Here is a 17,418-nt window from a genome sequence, read left to right as displayed (position 1 = left end):
AAGACTGCCCCTACCCCTTATTTAGATGCATCAGTTTGAACAATGAATTTCTTGGAGTAACATGGGCTTTTTAAGACAGGTGCAGAGCACATGGCCTGTTTAAGCTCATCAAAAGCTTTCTGACAGCTACCTGTCCACAATACCTTTTTAGGCATCTTTTTACTGGTGAAATCATTAAGTGGGGCTGCTATGGAACCATAGTTTTTAATGAATGACCTGTAATACCCAGTGAGGCCTAGGAAGGCTCTCACCTGGGTCTGTGTTGTAAGGGGAACCCAATCCATGATTGTCTGGATTTTCCCCTGAAGTGGTGCAATCTGTTCTCCACCTACCAGGTGTCCCAGATAAACCACCTTTCCCTGCCCTATCTGGCACTTTGAGGCCTTCATAGTGAGGCCTGCCTTTTGCAGGGCCTCCAAAACTTTCCAAAGGTGGACCAGGTGCTCATCCTAGGTGGAGCTAAAGACAGCTATATCATCTAGATATGCTGCACTAAAAGCCTCCCACCCTTGCAGGACTGTGTTCACCAACCTCTGAAAAGTGGCAGGTGCATTTTTCAAACAAAAGGGCATCACTGTAAATTGGTAGTGCCCTCCTATAGTTGAAAATGCAGTTTTAGGTTTAGCATCCTCAGCCAATTTGATCTGCCAATACCCTGCAGTCAAATCAAAGGTGCTTAGATACTTGCCAGATGCCAGTGTATCTATGAGCTCATCTGCCCTGGGTATATGGTGAGCATCAGTTTTTGTTACCTGATTGAGACCTCTGTAGTCTACACAAAACCTCATCTCCCTTTTTCCATCTTTTGAGTGAGGCTTTGGTACAAGCACCAGAGGACTCACCCACGGGCTCTCAGAAGGTTCAACCACTCCTAGATCAAGCATTTTCTGAACCTCTTGTTTTATGCAGTCCCTGACATGGTCAGGCTTCCTATTGATATTACTTTTGACAAGCAAGCTGTCTCCAGTATCAATTGTGTGTTCACACCAAGATGTGGTGCCTGACACAGTTGAAAAGAGTTCAGAAAATTGTCCAAGGAGATTTATGCAGTTGTCTTTCTGTTCTGCAGTCAGACAATCTGCTAAAACTACTCCCTCCACTAAAGCATCCTCTTCATTGGAGGAGAAGAGATCAGGGAGAGGGTCACTCTCTTCTTCCTGTCCTTCATCTGTTGCCATGAGCATGGTGAGATCAGCCCTGTCATAGAAGGGTTTTAGGCGGTTGACATGAATCACACTAAGGGGACTCCTGGCAGTGCCCAGGTCTACCAGATAGGTAACCTCGACCTTTTTCGCAACAATTAGATGGGGTCCACTCCATTTGTCCTGGAGTGCTCTTGGGGGCACAGGCTCCAATACCCACACCTTCTGTCCTGGTTTGTACTGGATCAGAACAGCCTTCTGGTCATGCCTTTGCTTCTGGAGCTCTTGGCTGGCCTGAAGGTTTTTACTGGCCTTTTTCATGTATTCAGCCATTCTGTATCTTAGGCCAACTACATAGTCCACTATGTCCTGTTTGGGAGCTTTTAAAAGTTGTTCCCAACCCTCCTTCACAAGTGTTAGTGGACCTCTTACAGGGTTTCCAAAGAGGATTGCAAAGGGGCTGAAGCCTACTCCTTTCTGGGGTACCTCCCTGTAAGCAAAAAGGAGGCAGGCAAGGAAACAGGACATCCCATCTCCTCCTGAGTTTTTCAGGGAGTCCCATTATCATACCTTTGAGAGTTTTATTAAACCTCTCTACCAGTCCATTAGTCTGTGGATGATAAGGTGTGGTGAATTTGTATGTTACACCACATTCCTTCCACATAGCTTTCAAGTATGCAGACATAAAGCTGCTACCCCTGTCTGATACAACCTCTTTTGGGAAACCCACCCTGGAAAAGATTCCCAGGAGGGCTTTTGTCACTGCAGGTGCTGTAGTGGTCCTTAGAGGAATTGCTTCAGGATATCTTGTGGCATGGTCCACAACCAACAAGATAAACCTATTGCCTGAAGCAGTAGGAGGGTCAAGGGGGCCAACTATGTCAACTCCTACCCTTTCAAAGGGGATCCCAACCACAGGTAGTGGAATAAGGGGAGCCTTTGGTGTGCCACCAGTCTTGCCACTGGCTTGGCAGGTCACACAAGACTTGCAAAAATCTTTTGTGTCCTCTGACATCCTAGGCCAGTGAAACAGGGGGATAAGCCTTTCCCATGTTTTGATCTGGCCCAAATGCCCAGCCAAAGGAATGTCATGTGCCAGAGTTATGAGGAACTCTCTGTACTGCAGGGGAATGACCAATCTCCTGGCTACTCCAGGTTTTTGGTCCCTTGCCTCTGTGTACAAGAGGTTGTCCTCCCTGTAAACTCTATGTGAGTCACTGACATCCCCATTTTGCTGCTTGACAGCTTGCTGTCTGAGACCCTCTAATGTGGGACAAGATTGCTGTGCCACACTCAGCTCTCCCTGGCAGGCCCCCCTCCACCCAAAAGCTCAGCAGTGTCTGCTGCCAGCTCATCTGGTGAAGGTTCTGCACAGGGAGGAAATTCTTCTTCCTTAGAAGGAGAATCATCTGTAGAGGGAGGGATAGTGGGTATGGATTTACCCTTGCTACCCCTAGCTTTAGGGAGCACTTGGTCCATTGTTCCAGGATCCAAGTTACCCTGTCCTTTTTGCTTTTTGGCCTGAGCGCTTGTCAAAGCAATAATATGCCCAGGAATGCCCAGCATTGCTGCATAAGCCTCCAACTCCACTTCTGCCCAAGCTGATGTCTCTAAATCATTTCCTAGTAGACAGTCTACAGGTAAATCTGAGGCAACCACAACTTTCTTTGGACTAGTAATGTGGTTCTAAAAATTCTGGACCCATGTAATTTACTTTGCCACAGCAGTACGATTTTAGTATCAAAAGACCGATAATGACTAGTACACTAAGCATGAGCATTTTCGCTCAATTCCAGCAGCGTTTTCACCTCGAAATCGCCATTTTCGTCCTGCACTCGTGGCTCCCATTTTATACACGGCAGCCATTTTAAAAAGTTGCCCTCACATAGGCTTATAATACAGTCAGATTTGATTCCAAGGACACGTACACCTTGATTGACTTTTCTCTGACCTGGGCAAGCTGGAACCATTGCCTCAGGCCAAACCTGTTTGGTCAGTCCCTCTCCCAGTGGCCGAATCAGATAGCATCAAGGCACACCATGCCATAAAACCCTTATTATCGCTCACACACCCTGCCTAATCTTGCTCACACCTGCACCTGCTCTTTTCTTCTTCTTACTTTACGAGGGGGAGGTGCCCGTTTTTATTGGGGGTCCACACTTATCTGATGTAAAATACTAGGCCTTGCCGGGTAATTTATTATGGGTTGGATGACATGAAATATGAGGTTTCATCATGACACTGTTTTTTCCTTTGTAGTGAAAACATGTGAATGACCAACCAAAATGTCAAGAATGTTTGCCTGAAGCTTAAAAAACTGTATATAAGGAAACCTGATTTTGCATTGACACACAGTCTCCTGAGAACATACAAACCGTGCTGTTGTACTTCTAGGACGCTTGTTACTTGGTTGCAGCCAATAAATTCGATCTTTGACTTCACCTAGAAGACTCTGAGTTTCTGTGGTCTGAATCAGGAAAGTACCCGAGGTCTTTGGGTGTACCCTGGCACCGCTGGGTTACCGGATCAGTACCGGTTCTGAAAAACCCAGTACCTCAGTTGGCGCCCAACGCGGGGCGATACCAGCGGTACCGGTCCAAGCCTGAGGTCCGTGAGGAGCTTCGTGTGAAAATTCTGGAGGAAGGCCGCCACTTCATCGACCCCTGCATGTCGACGTGGTCCGAAAGTCTTTGCTGCGAGGTTCCCCGCTTCCCGACGGCTACGAAGGACTGCTGCCCTGGCTATCGCCCTGATTTGGACCCTTGATGTTTGGTAGAGGGAAACGATAAGATGAGTCTTCTGGTGACGTCATCGATATTTTCAGTTAAGTATCAGTGGAGCGTCTCCCAGTCCTTAGTTGGACACTTGGTTTGGTCCTTAGTTGGACATTTGGTTTGGTATCCCTTCGGGATCACTTTGATTTGGAACTTGCAAGTACCAAAGCCGAAGGACTCGTGTATTCACAAGACTATCGTAAACAATAATACTTTGAAGTTTGAAGCTAGACTAGTGAGCGAAGATGCCTGGTCTTAGCAGACTTGGAAATTTGTTTTGTCTTGGTTGTAAAAGGGACTCCCGGTTGGAGGACTCATGTCCGGTTCCTCCGATTGGAACTCCAACCTATGAACTATATGTGAAGCACAGAGTAGGCCCCATCACATATAATGAAGTATGGATCTGTTACACCAGAAAAGATGGTGTTTTAAAATGGCCCCAAAATGGTAGCTTTGACACAGAAATCTTAGATAACCTCGAAGTTAGACTTTTTAAGAAGAAAGCCCGGCCGGCAATGTTTGATTCTTTCCGCTTATGGCGTAAGGAAGCCAAGCAAAAGGAAATTAAATTAGCTAAGAAAAATAAGAGAGAAAAAGGTATTTCAATTATGCAAGCTGCTATACAGTTTAAAGATAACGAAGTAGAACAGTTGAATGAGCAGTTGCATAGGCGACATAAAATGACAGTAGATAAATGCTATCCAGTTTTGCCGCCTCTTCAGCAAGATGCAGCAAAAGACTCTGAAAAAGATCACCTAATGTCGCATTTGCTAAGTTCGCCACCACCCTATGCGCAGAATGCCACGGCACCTCCGCAACCTCTGGTTGCACAACCAGTGGTTGCATTGCCTCCTACTCCTCCCCAGCACCCACCAGCTATTCTTCAGTTGGTTCCTATTCCTCCGGTGCAGCCTCCTCAAGGGCCACCGGCTTTGACATCTGCTCTGCCTTTACTTCCTACAACTTTGACTACTATAGCGACTACCACTCCTGGTATTGTTTCTGACACTGCTTCTGTCTCTGCCTTGTCTCATTCTGTTTTTCCTCCTGTTCATTTGTCAACCTCTCCCTCTATCCATCAGAGAATGACAAACACTGTGACTAGTCTTTTATCCCCTCTCTTTGGGTCATTAGCTACGACCCCAGTTTCAGAGCGTAAACAATTGCGTAGCCAATTGCCTGATGGTATGGAGAAAGAGACACTGAATGATTTGGCGCATAAATGGGTTACTGAACCAGCGAGATATGAACTAGAGTCTGTTATGGATGTCTTCCATCAGTGGGAAGAACCGAAACAGAGATACGTTTTTGAGAAAATGTGTACTTTTCTTTCTGAGGATTTAGAGGAAAATGGTTTGGAGCCCAATCCGCCTAAGTTGTGTCGTGTACGGTTCGATTTTGCGACAGGTTTGATTGTGGGTTCAGATGTCGAGAAAGCAGTTGCGATGTTATTGTCGTTTAGGACTGAAGGTGTTTCCAGGTTATTGTTTAAATATGATTCTTCTGCTAAAAAGAAAGGGAAACAGTACCCTATGAGAGAAGTTCCCCCACAGTGGAGGGAAGGGAACCCAAATGCTAATCCACCTGTCCTGCCTCATTTCCAGCGTGTATGGGTACACGTTCCATGGAAGCGAGCTGAAGTTTTAGCCCTTAAGCAGACATTGCCTGATCCCCGTAAGAATCCTACAGGGTATTCCAAGGAATTGTCACAGACTGCGGGGTCTTGCATTATGAATTTAGCTGACATAGACATGTTGTTTGGGAATGTTGTTCCACAGCCTTTATGGGGAAAGATTCGCCATACAGACCATGCTCAAGAGTTAGGTGACACATGGGCTAATATTGCTGCTGCAGATGCCCGACAAATTGGTGGTGCTAAACCTGAACCTTTAGTGACAGAGCTTCCTGGTAGGATTATTGATTACATGAAAACTATAATGCCTGCGATGCGTGTAAACTGGGATAAATTGTCTGCATGTAAGCAAAAGAAAGAAGAAACGGTATCAGATTTCTTCACCAGGTTTGAAGAAACGTTTGTGGACCACAGTGGTCAAGATATGAGCACGGAAGGTGGTCAACGTTTGTTCGTCGATAAATTTGTGCATAATCTGCTTCCTGAGTTGTGTAAAAAGTTAAAAGACTCAGAAAGTTCTTGGGCAGTTTCCTCTTCAGCACAGATATTGGCTACTGCACAGTACTACGAAAATAGAGATAAAGATGAGAGAGATAGAGTAGAGAAGAAAACAAAAGAATTGAAAACGAAGGTTCTGTTACAACAAGCGTACCCGCCACGTGGTGGTCAGAATAGTGGTGCACAGAACAACTATCAGAATAACTATCAGCCCCAACCGTTTCAGAGAAACTCGCAAAGAACCGAGTATGCTCAACCACGTATCCCAGTAGGTCCCAATCAGTGTTCATATTGCAAGGAAGAGGGTCATTTCAAGTATAGTTGCCCTGCTTTGCTACAGCGCGCAAATGGTATTTCCGGTTTAAGAGGTCGAGGTGTTCCACAAGCACCTAGAGGAAGAGGACGTGGATATGTTCCCCAGAACGCGCGCCCATTCCTCCCTCAAAACTCAATGAACAGATTTGATCAACAGGTTAATGCATCTGGTAGGACGGCTCAGTACTATACTCATGATTACTATACAGAGGATGAGCATTTGGACAGTAATGATTGCTAGGACAGCCATAGACAAAGAGAGGGAGTTGTTTCAGTTCCAGTAGATCAGAGTGGGCCTTATGTTAAGGTGATTGCATCAGGTGTGTCAGAACCTTTTCTGTTGGATACTGGTGCTACCAAGAGTTCTATTATGCACTCAAAACTCCCTGGCGCACCTTTGTCTGGCGAAACAAATGTATCAGTAGGGTTTTCCGGCGCCCCAGTTAGAAATCCGATTTCTAACCCTATATCTCTTTCTGTTGGACCTTGTAAATTTGAAACACCCCTTATTTTGACGACAGGTTGTGGCGAGAACTTGTTAGAATTAGATCTGTTAAAGAGATTGTATGCGACATTGTATTGCTCTCCTTCTGGAGTGCAACTCACATTGGGTAAGAAAGTGGTTTCACCAATGTATTTGTCAAAGGACAGATTTCCACCAGAATTTTCGTCTCTTCCTAATACTCTTTGGGCTACTGGACCTAATGATGTAGGTCTTTTGGAAATTCAGCCATATGTGATAACATTAAAAGCCAATGTTAAAATGCCACGTATTCCCCAATACAAGATCTCTAGTGAAGGGGAAAAAGCGTTGTTGGCAATTATTCGTGATCTGATTGAGAAGGATGTAATTGAATAGACAAGAGGCAACGTTTGCAATAGTCCTGTTTTGCCTGTCTTGAAGCATACTGACCCTACTCAGCCACCTGTTTATAGGTTTGTAATTGATCTTAGAGAGGTGAACAAAATAGTTGTGCCACAGTTTCCAGTCGTCCCCGATATCACTGCATTGTTGACAATGATTCCAGCTTCAGCCACTTGGTTTTCAGTAATAGACCTGAAAAATGCTTTCTTCAGCATCCCTATTGCAGAAGAGAGCAGGGACATTTTTGGCTTCAATTTGGGAGGACGAAGCTTCAGATTTAAGAGAGCTCCTCAAGGCTATTGTGAAAGTCCATCTATCTATAGTCAGGCTTTGAAAGCACAACTTGACACTCTTATGTTACCTGATGGCGCCACTCTCATTCAATATGTCGATGATTTGCTAGTTGCCGCAGATACTAAGGAGATCTGCAAAGAAGCAACATTGTCATTATTGCGTCATTTGTCTGATTTACACCACAAAGTGTCCCTTTCAAAGTTACAGTATTGTCAAAAAGAAGTGACCTATTTAGGTCATCTCTTTTCGAAGGAGGGAAGGCAACTGACCCCAGAGAGAATCAGGGCTGTTGCAGCAATGAGTGTGCCAAGAATACAAAGAGAAGTGCGTGCTTTCTTGGGTATTACATCATATTGCAGACAATGGATACCTAATTTTTCGTTAATAGCCAAACCCTTGGTGGCATTAACTTGTAAAGATACACCAAATCCCGTCCCATGGTCTGAAGATTGTCAGAAAAGTTTTGTCGAATTACGTGATGCATTATGTTCAGCTCCTGTGTTGGGTACCCCCAACTACAGCAAGCCTTTTACATTGTATGTCCATGAGAAAGAAGGTTGTGCGTTAGCAGTTTTGACACAACAGTTTGGAGACAGGGAGCGTCCATGCGCCTATTTCTCTTCAACCTTAGACCCAGTAGCTAAGGCACTACCGAGCTGCTTAAGAGCGGCAGCGGCAGCTGCTGTTTCTATCCGACAGTCTGCTGGTTTAGTGATGAATAACACATAAATCGTAATGGTTCCACTTGCAGTGGACACGTTGTTAAACAGAACCAAGACACAGCATTTAACTAGTGCTCGATTGTCAGGTTACGAGTTGACATTGTTAGCAAGCCATGTACATATAAAAAGATGCACTACACTTAACCCAGCTACGTTATTGCCAATTGTGACGGAGTTAGATACTTCTGAACAACATGATTGTCTCCATAGAACAGAAGAAGAAACGAAAGGGAGAATAGACCTTCTGGACACTCCCATTGCAAAGAGTGATGGTACTTTGTGGGTGGATGGTTCATGCTTTAAGCTCCCGAATGGTGACACGACTGCGGCGTATGCTGTGACAACTTTGTGTACGATTGTTGAAGCTGCACGTATCCCACATAATTCAGCCCAAGCAGCTGAGTTAATAGCCCTAACAAGAGCATGTACAGTATCAAAAGGAATGAAAGTGACTATCTATACCGATAGCCAATATGCGTTTGGTGTGGCCCATAGTTTTGGGCGTTTGTGGAAGGAACGTGGGTTCCTGACCTCGCATGGAACTAAAATACAGCATGGTCAGTTGGTAAATGAGCTCCTTGATTCACTTACTTTACCGTTGCAAGTTGCGATTGTGAAGTGTAGCGCACATAAAAAGGTGACTGATGATGTTGGTCGTGGGAATGCATTTGCTGACGAGGTCGCAAAAGAAACGGCAAGGAATGTGATGAGCCGAATGTATGTCGCGGGCCCTGCAAGATGGATTGGTGATGTTGGAATGTGTGAAGACACGATAGAAAGCGTGAAATCGATTCAAGCTGAAGCCACAGAGAGAGAATTGAGTGTGTGGAGAGAAAGTACGGGTAAATTGGATGCGAATGGTTGTTGGGTCGAGTTGTCAGAACATCAAAGATGGTTGCTACCCGATGCGTATGTGCTTGCAGTAGTTACAATGGCTCATGGAATGGCTCACATCAGTGTGAAAGGGATTTGTAAGTTGTTGGCCCCAGTATGGCAAAATGCAGGAATTCCCAAGTGCGCAGAAAATGTGGTTAAAAATTGCATGGTGTGCCTGAAACACAACCCTGGTAGAGGAACCCCAACTCCAGCTGGTCATTTTGCACCTCCTACGTATCCGTTTGAGGTTTTGCAGCTAGATTTCATCCACATGGAGAGGTGCAACAACTTAAAATACGTACTCGTTGTTGTTTGTGCCTTTTCAAGATGGGTGGAAGCCTATCCCCTAAAAGACAATACTGCGCTATCCACAGCCAAAGCCCTTGTGAAAGAGTTCTTCCCTAGATTCGGAATGCCGAGAATGATCTGGAGTGACAATGGAAGTGAATTTGTGGGTCAAGTGATGAAGAAAGTATGCAAAGGGCTAGGCATAAACCAAAAGTTTCACGCTGCAAATCACCCCCAATCAGCTGGATTAGTGGAGTGTTATAATGGCACTCTAAAGCTAAAATTGGCCAAGATACAAGCGAGCTCTGGTCTCAAATGGCCTGACGCTCTACCCTTAGCACTCCTATCAACCAGAATGACTGTGCATTCACGAGTGAAACTTAGTCCTTATGAAATAGTCTTCGGCCGCCCGGCCAATATATGGGGAGTGCCTAGGCCCAAGAAGTTTAGCGAGATAGAGCATCCTGTTTTGCTTGACTATCTGTATGAATTGACGGCTAAATTGCGTGTCTTACATCAACAGGTCCACGACACCCTGCCTCCCGTCTCTGAATCTCCAGGTCATCCCATTGAGCCTGGATCCTGGGTTTTAATAAAGAACTTTCAGCGAACCAAAAACGAGCAGCCCAGGTGGACCGGACCGCACCTCGTTCTTCTCTCCACAAGATCAGCTGTTCGAGTAGAAGGGAAGAAACACTGGATCCATGGGACCCATTGCAAAAGGGTACCCCTACCTCTGCCATATGACCGGTGGGTCCAGGAAGGTGTCGCCGACTCAGAGACTGAAACCGTGCCACGTTTTCTGCCTTTCAGCGATGCACGAATAAAAGGAACACTCACTGAGAAAGAAAGTGATGACATTTTACAATCAGCAGTATCACCGTCAGTTCGATTGGACACTACAGAACCTGAACTCCTTTTTCAGGACCACACGATACCTGGGACTAACCGTTATAATCTACGACCAAGAATAAAGGACAAATAAAACAGTTTACTTTTCTTCCCTTTAGCAAAGTTCTCCAATATGGAAAATTATTTTTGAATGACTTTTTGCTTTTTTTTGTGTTTTTTGAACCTCCATCCGGGTTCAGCTGTAGGATCGTGGCTGAAAAGACTTAGGGGGTAGCCTGTGGACACAAGGTCTACAGGTCTGGTTTGTTCTAGGGCGTCCTGGAACATTCAGAACACTCCTAAGTGAAGTAAACCAACCGCCACGAACGGCAACGGTTAGAGGATGGAATCCTTCCAAAATGGAGAACATGTTGAAAGACTGAGTTTCAAGAAGAGAATATGTGAAACGATAACCAGGAAACGGTTTTTGGTGCTGTGCATTTTTATATTATTTAGTATACTTATGTTTTTTATAGGATATATTTTATTCTGTTTTAACGTGATATTGGCACCCACTACCTCGTCTACACCTCCTCCTTCCACTGTTTCCCCACATTCTTTTCAACTCCTCCCTAAACATGAATCTGCTAGGAGACTAGAGTTCATTAATAACTCCTTCATCCAGCTTTTGCACCAACACCAATTAGTGATAAATACAACTAACTGTTGGGTGTGTGGCCTTATGCCTCACACAGCAGATAAAGGTATCCCTTATCTGATCCTGCCTTTCAGCCACAATGGTTCCGTGTGGGCATTCAGAACGATATTCATCTATGCACACTACCCCCTACGTTTTGCGGAAGACAACCCTAAGAAAAATGCTTTAGTTAAGGGTATCATAGACATGATGAAGGACAATATCTTCTACGAGACTATCCCCAGAGATGAGACAATGGCATATATAGGATGGAACATGACCGGATATGAAGCCACAATGAGTGAGAAACAGCAAGCTAAGATATCTTCCCTGATTTGGGTTGTACCCCATCAGGGTCACCTGTGTCTGCAAGGTACTGGCAAGAATCCCAGAGCTCAGCTAGGGGAAAGCGTCTGCACTGAGACATATGTCTTCGCATCTCAGACCTCCCCTCCGCTCTTGGCAGCTAAGGGTACCTATTTCATCTGCCATGATAGAGCCTTTACATGGTTGCCCCCTGACTTTTCGGGCACATGCTTCGTTTCGTTCCTGTTGCCCCCTACCTACACAGCAGCGGCAGATTACCACAAGACAAGGATAGTCAGAGGCGTCTTCAGTGAAGAAGACACTGCAGGACAAGAATTTGGGGACTTCGTAAAGGGTTTTCTGCCATTCTGGGGACAAATAAGTAACAGCAGGGGCATAAGGCAATTGATAAGAGTGGTTGAATCCACCGTGGCTGAAACCGCTGGTGCCCTTGGTAACTTGACTGCTGAGCTCCAGTCGGATCGTCTTATGACCCTTCAGAACAGGGTCGCATTAGATGTCATACTTGCAGACCGGGGTGGAGTATATACATTGATCCAATCGAGTTGCTGTGTTTTTGTCCCAGATAACGCTCCAACAGTATACCAGGCCATCTCCAAACTGCATAGAATTTCCGAATCTATTCATTTAGATAAAGGAGATTGGTCATTAATGGGATGGTTCTGGGAACTGATATCAGCATGGGGATGGAAGATTCTGATGGTCATTGGGATGATCTTGGCCATTCTTTTCCTGTTCTGTCTATGCGTGCAGTGTGCTCCTGCGATATGTGGTTTCTGTGTTACATCATGCATAAGGAAACCTGCACCAAGAGACGAGCTAAATACTAGGATGATGTTACAGCAACATCTCAACGACTTTAGAAACAAAGACCTGAACTCAGATTAGCATGAGAATAGGTTTATTGCCTATGTAAGGGCAAAAGGAGGGTTTGTGGTTCTAAAAATTCTGGACCCATGTAATTTACTTTGCCACAGCAGTACGATTTTAGTATCAAAAGACCGATAATGACTAGTACACTAAGCATGAGCATTTTCGCTCAATTCCAGCAGTGTTTTCACCTCGAAATCGCCATTTTCGTTCTGCACTCGTGGCTCCCATTTTATAAACGGCAGTCATTTTTAAAAGTTGCCCTCACATAGGCTTATAATACAGTCAGATTTGATTCCAAGGACACGTACACCTTGATTGACTTTTCTCTGACCTGGGCAAGCTGGAACCATTGCCTCAGGCCAAACCTGTTTGGTCAGTCCCTCTCCCAGTGGCCGAATTAGATAGCATCAAGGCACACCATGCCATAAAACCCTTATTATCGCTCACACACCCTGCCTAATCTTGCTCACACCTGCACCTGCTCTTTTCTTCTTCTTACTTTACGAGGGGGAGGTGCCCGTTTTTATTGGGGGTCCACACTTATCTGATGTAAAATACTAGGCCTTGCCGGGTAATTTATTATGGGTTGGATGACATGAAATATGAGGTTTCATCATGACACTGTTTTTTCCTTTGTAGTGAAAACATGTGAATGACCAACCAAAATGTCAAGAATGTTTGCCTGAAGCTTAAAAAACTGTATATAAGGAAACCTGATTTTGCATTGACACACAGGCCCTCATTCTGACCTTGGCGGGCGGCGGAGGCCGCCCGCCAAAGTCCCGCCGTCAGGTTACCGTTCCGCGGTCGAAAGACCGCGGCGGTAATTCTGACTTTCCCGCTGGGCTGGCGGGCGGTCGCCTTCAGACCGCCAGCCAGCCCAGCGGGAAAGAGGCTTCCACGATGAAGCCGGCTCGGAATCGAGCCGGCGGAGTGGAAGCTGTGCGACGGGTGCAGTTGCACCCGTCGCGTATTTCACTGTCTGCGCAGCAGACAGTGAAATACATGTAGGGGCCCTCTTACGGGGGCCCCTGCAATGCCCATGCCAGTGGCATGGGCACTGCAGGGGCCCCCAGGGGCCCCGCGACCCCCCCTACCGCCATCCGGATCTCGGTGGTCCGACCGCCGGGATCTGGATGGCGGTAGGGGGGGTCGGAATCCCCGCGGCGGTGCAGCAAGCTGCGCCGCCGCGGAGGATTCAATGGGGCCGCGGTACACTGGCGGGACCCCGCCAGTGGTGCCGGTCCGACCGCGGCTTTACCGCCGCGGTCGGAATCCCCATTGGAGCACCGCCGGCCTGTCGGCGGTGCTCCCGCGGTCCTCCGCCCTGGCGGTCAAAGACCGCCAGGGTCAGAATGACCACCACAGTCTCCTGAGAACATACAAACCGTGCTGTTGTACTTCTAGGACGCTTGTTACTTGGTTGCAGCCAATAAATTCGATCTTTGACTTCACCTAGAAGACTCTGAGTTTCTGTGGTCTGAATCAGGAAAGTACCCGAGGTCTTTGGGTGTACCCTGGCACCGCTGGGTTACCGGATCAGTACCGGTTCTGAAAAACCCAGTACCTCAGTAACCCCCCCCAGTTGAGATTCACAACAGCCATGGGGTGGCTAAGAGTGTTGTTATGAGCGTCTGTCACTTGGTAGTGGTGGCCAAGTAGGTGTTATTCAGGGTTTACCAGTTTCTCTATTACCATGGTAACACTGGCACCTGTGTTCCTGTAGGCCTGAACCTCAACACCATTTATTAGGGGAAGTTGCTTGTACTTATCCATATTAAGGGGACAAGCAACCAAGGTGGCCAAATCAATGGCACCTTCAGAGACTAACACAGCCTCTGTGGTCTCCCTAACAAGACCAACCCCAACTAAATTACCAAAAGTGAGCCCAGCTACTCCCTTGGATTGACTATTAGTAGGTTTGCTCCCACCACCACTGCTATCACTAGGGGCACTAGAATTTGAAGTAGGGGTTGTGGTAGTGGGAGGTTTAGTGTTTTTCTTTGGACAACTGGCATCAGTTGTCCAATGGCCTTTGACTTAACACAAATAACACCAAGGCTTTTTAACTTGATTTGAAGAGGATTTGGACCTACCACCCCCACCAGAGGATTTTTGTGGGCCTGATGAGGACTCAGTTTTACTTGTGTCCCCACCCTTGTCAGAAGACTTACCATCCTTCTTCTTGCCGTCCTTGTCACCCCCTGTATGAACTTTTCTGTTCACTCTTGTTCTGACCCATTTGTCTGCCTTCTTTCCCAATTCTTGTCGAGAGGTCAGATCTGAGTCCACTAGATATTGGTGTAACAAGTCAGACACACAGTTATTCAGAATATGCTCTCTCAGAATAAGATTATACAGGCTTTCATAGTCAGAAACTCTACTGCCATGTAACCACCCTTCCAAGGTTTTCACTGAACAGTCAACAAAGTCTATCCAGTCTTGCGAGGACTCTTTTCTGGTGTCTCTGAACTTAATCCTGTATTGTTCAGTGGTTAAGCCAAATCCATCCAAGAGTGCATCCTTCAAAACTGCAAAATTGTTAGCATCACTTTCTCTAACAGTAAGGAGCCTATCCCTACCCTTTCCATTGAAAGATAGCCACAATATAGCAGCCCACTGCCTTTGAGGGACCCCCTGTACCATACATGCCCTCTCAAGTGCAGCAAACCACTTGTTGATGTCATCCCCCTCCTTGTAAGGGGGGACTATCTTGTGCAGATTCCTGGAATCATGCTCTCTAACAGGATTACTATCAGGAATACTGCTGTTGCTGCCACCATGGGGTCCTAACCCCAATCTCTGTCTCTCCTTCTGCAGGTCTAGGGATTCCGTATCTAGAGCCAGCTGTTGCTGTTTAAGCTTCAGTCTGGTCTCTTCCACTCTCAACGTTTTGAGTTCCCTTTCTAACATGCTGTCTTCAGGGTGGGTGGGTTGGGAATGATTGGACACAGAAAATAAGTTGGAAACAACAGAGGGAGATTTGTCCCTAACTGACTGGACTCTAATAACCTGGCCTCCAGGAATAAAGACACCCCTACTATGATGGGAATCTCTATTACTACCAGCATTACTAGGTGGCCTGCTAAGGGGCAGATTTGGAACAGAACCCTTCCCACCTCCCTCAAGGTGATCGATCCCCTGAGTCAGAATGGGAGCCATCTATTAACTTCTCATTTGAAGTGCCTCCTAGAGACTCATCATTCACAATGAGCATGTTATATAGAAACTCTTTTGTAGGATTCTTTCCTATCACTAAACCTCTGTCTAAGCAGAGACTCCTTAAGCTCTTGTAATTCAAATTGTCATAGGTAGTGTAGTGTAGCCATTTTTAATGTAGCTTTTGCACGTTTGCTTAAAGCGTTAGGCCTCTGTGCACTCTGCTCTAGATGCATTTTATTTAGCCTCGCACTGTTATTTTTCAATAACCAGTTTCATGGTCTTGTTTTATTTTCTCCTATCACACTGTTTAGCTTACTTCAGGATCGGAGTTCTCAAACAATAAATTCTTGCTCGCTCTGTGCTTTAGTCAAGGATACAGACTGGTACATTGCCGATAGACGTGGTAGAAGTTTAGTCTTTAGGGTTCGTAGAAAGTACACATTCTTACGTAGGGACGTTTCTTAGAACACCAGTGTGTTAGTTATAAAAACACTTCCTAGTCCTGGTACACTTAAGAGGGAGATTCCGACCAGGGAACCACAACTAGACGCTGACTGCCCTGTTGCAGATGCTGATCCCGATCACAGGCCTTTGCTCAGGTATGAGGGTTGATGTCCTCCTGGCGAAACCTGAAAGGCAGGCTTAGAGCTTAACATGCTGTGCTCAAAATAGAACTTAGAAGAGAGAACGTAATCTAGTAGCACTATGATAGCGTTATTCTTATGTTTCACTCTCCTCATTTCTATTTCAATCCTACTGTGTTGTATGGTTCTGGTTATTGCGGCTCACGCCTTGTTATCTAAAATGCAGTCATTTTATTAAACAAATCTTTAAAACTCAAACTGCCTTTGTCATTTATATATGAGACCACACTGCGTATGAGAGAACTGGTTGGGATCTGAGTGACCACGACTTCCCTGGGAAGCACTAAGATGTCATGCGCTCGGTTGCCCAATTGTCTCTTCCCTTTGGGAGAGATGAGACACTGCTAGTTAGCCGGAGCTCAACCCGGATTTGGGGTGACAAGGGTCCTTCGCCATGGATTAGACTTAGTCCCCCACACTGTGAACGATCGTGCCACACAAAAATCCAGTTGTCTCATTAGGATAATGAGAGCCTACGCGACATGGCGCCGCCAACGATTGGTCTGGCTCTAATTTTTGGGTCCACCAGTCTCTCTCGGTCTCATATATTATAATGATCCCTCAGTTCCTTTAACGGAGACGTCCGTGGCACTGAGGACTTCCACCACCGCGATATAGGTAACCCTAGATAGCGGATGGTAGTTCAAGCTTGAACCTTAAAATGAAAGACCCCGTTTTTGGTGTGCCTTCTCTGAACCATCGCTGTTTTTCTAATGGCCAATCCCCAGGTAATACAAATAGCTCTTAATATGAGACAGCCGCTCACGGCACATTTTCTTGCACATGGTTTTCCGATCCAGGGGGCTCCTGTCACGTTTGTGGTGGCCACCCATGCAGCATATAGAACAGAAAGTTTTTACTGTTGGGTCACATTTCCAGCAGTTGATGGGAATACAAATACCTTTCACACATATACGATTGCGAACGCGCCTGGCCAGTACAGGGCGTACGCATACCTAGAGATACCTCCATCTTATCAAGAACATAATAATTGGCTTGATGGCGCCCTACCCCATACAATATTGCCAGTAAGGTTAGGCCCACTGAGTAATGATGGTCCGACCTGGCCTTCATTGGCCACATATACACCACATCCTGCGGTTGCAAACATGCCGGTGGCTGAAGTTCGTCGTTTATATACAGACTTAACGGCTACTTATAGACGCTTAGTACAATTTGTGATGCAGACACTAAATACAAACCCAGCGCGTGCTGCTCCAGCACAACAACATGCAGTAGCTCCAGGTATAAAACCGGCGACTGTACACTCTATTATGGGTAAGGTTCTAGCAAAACGGGAGGAGACTCCATTTTGGCTGGCGCAAAAAATTAATACGCTGGAGGCGGTATTTCCCCATACGGGACCTCAGGACAAACATAGAATATTAACTATGTGTTTACCATTCGGAATGGTTCCCACAGTGGAACATTGTAATACATGGGGCACGGTGTTTGCCGCGCTCTACACAACAGCACA

Source organism: Pleurodeles waltl, unplaced genomic scaffold, assembly GCF_031143425.1.
Source record: "Pleurodeles waltl isolate 20211129_DDA unplaced genomic scaffold, aPleWal1.hap1.20221129 scaffold_282, whole genome shotgun sequence".
Classification (NCBI taxonomy): Eukaryota; Metazoa; Chordata; class Amphibia; order Caudata; family Salamandridae; genus Pleurodeles; species Pleurodeles waltl.
The sequence above is the reverse complement of the archived record's forward strand: the minus strand, read 5'-3'. Positions refer to the sequence as shown.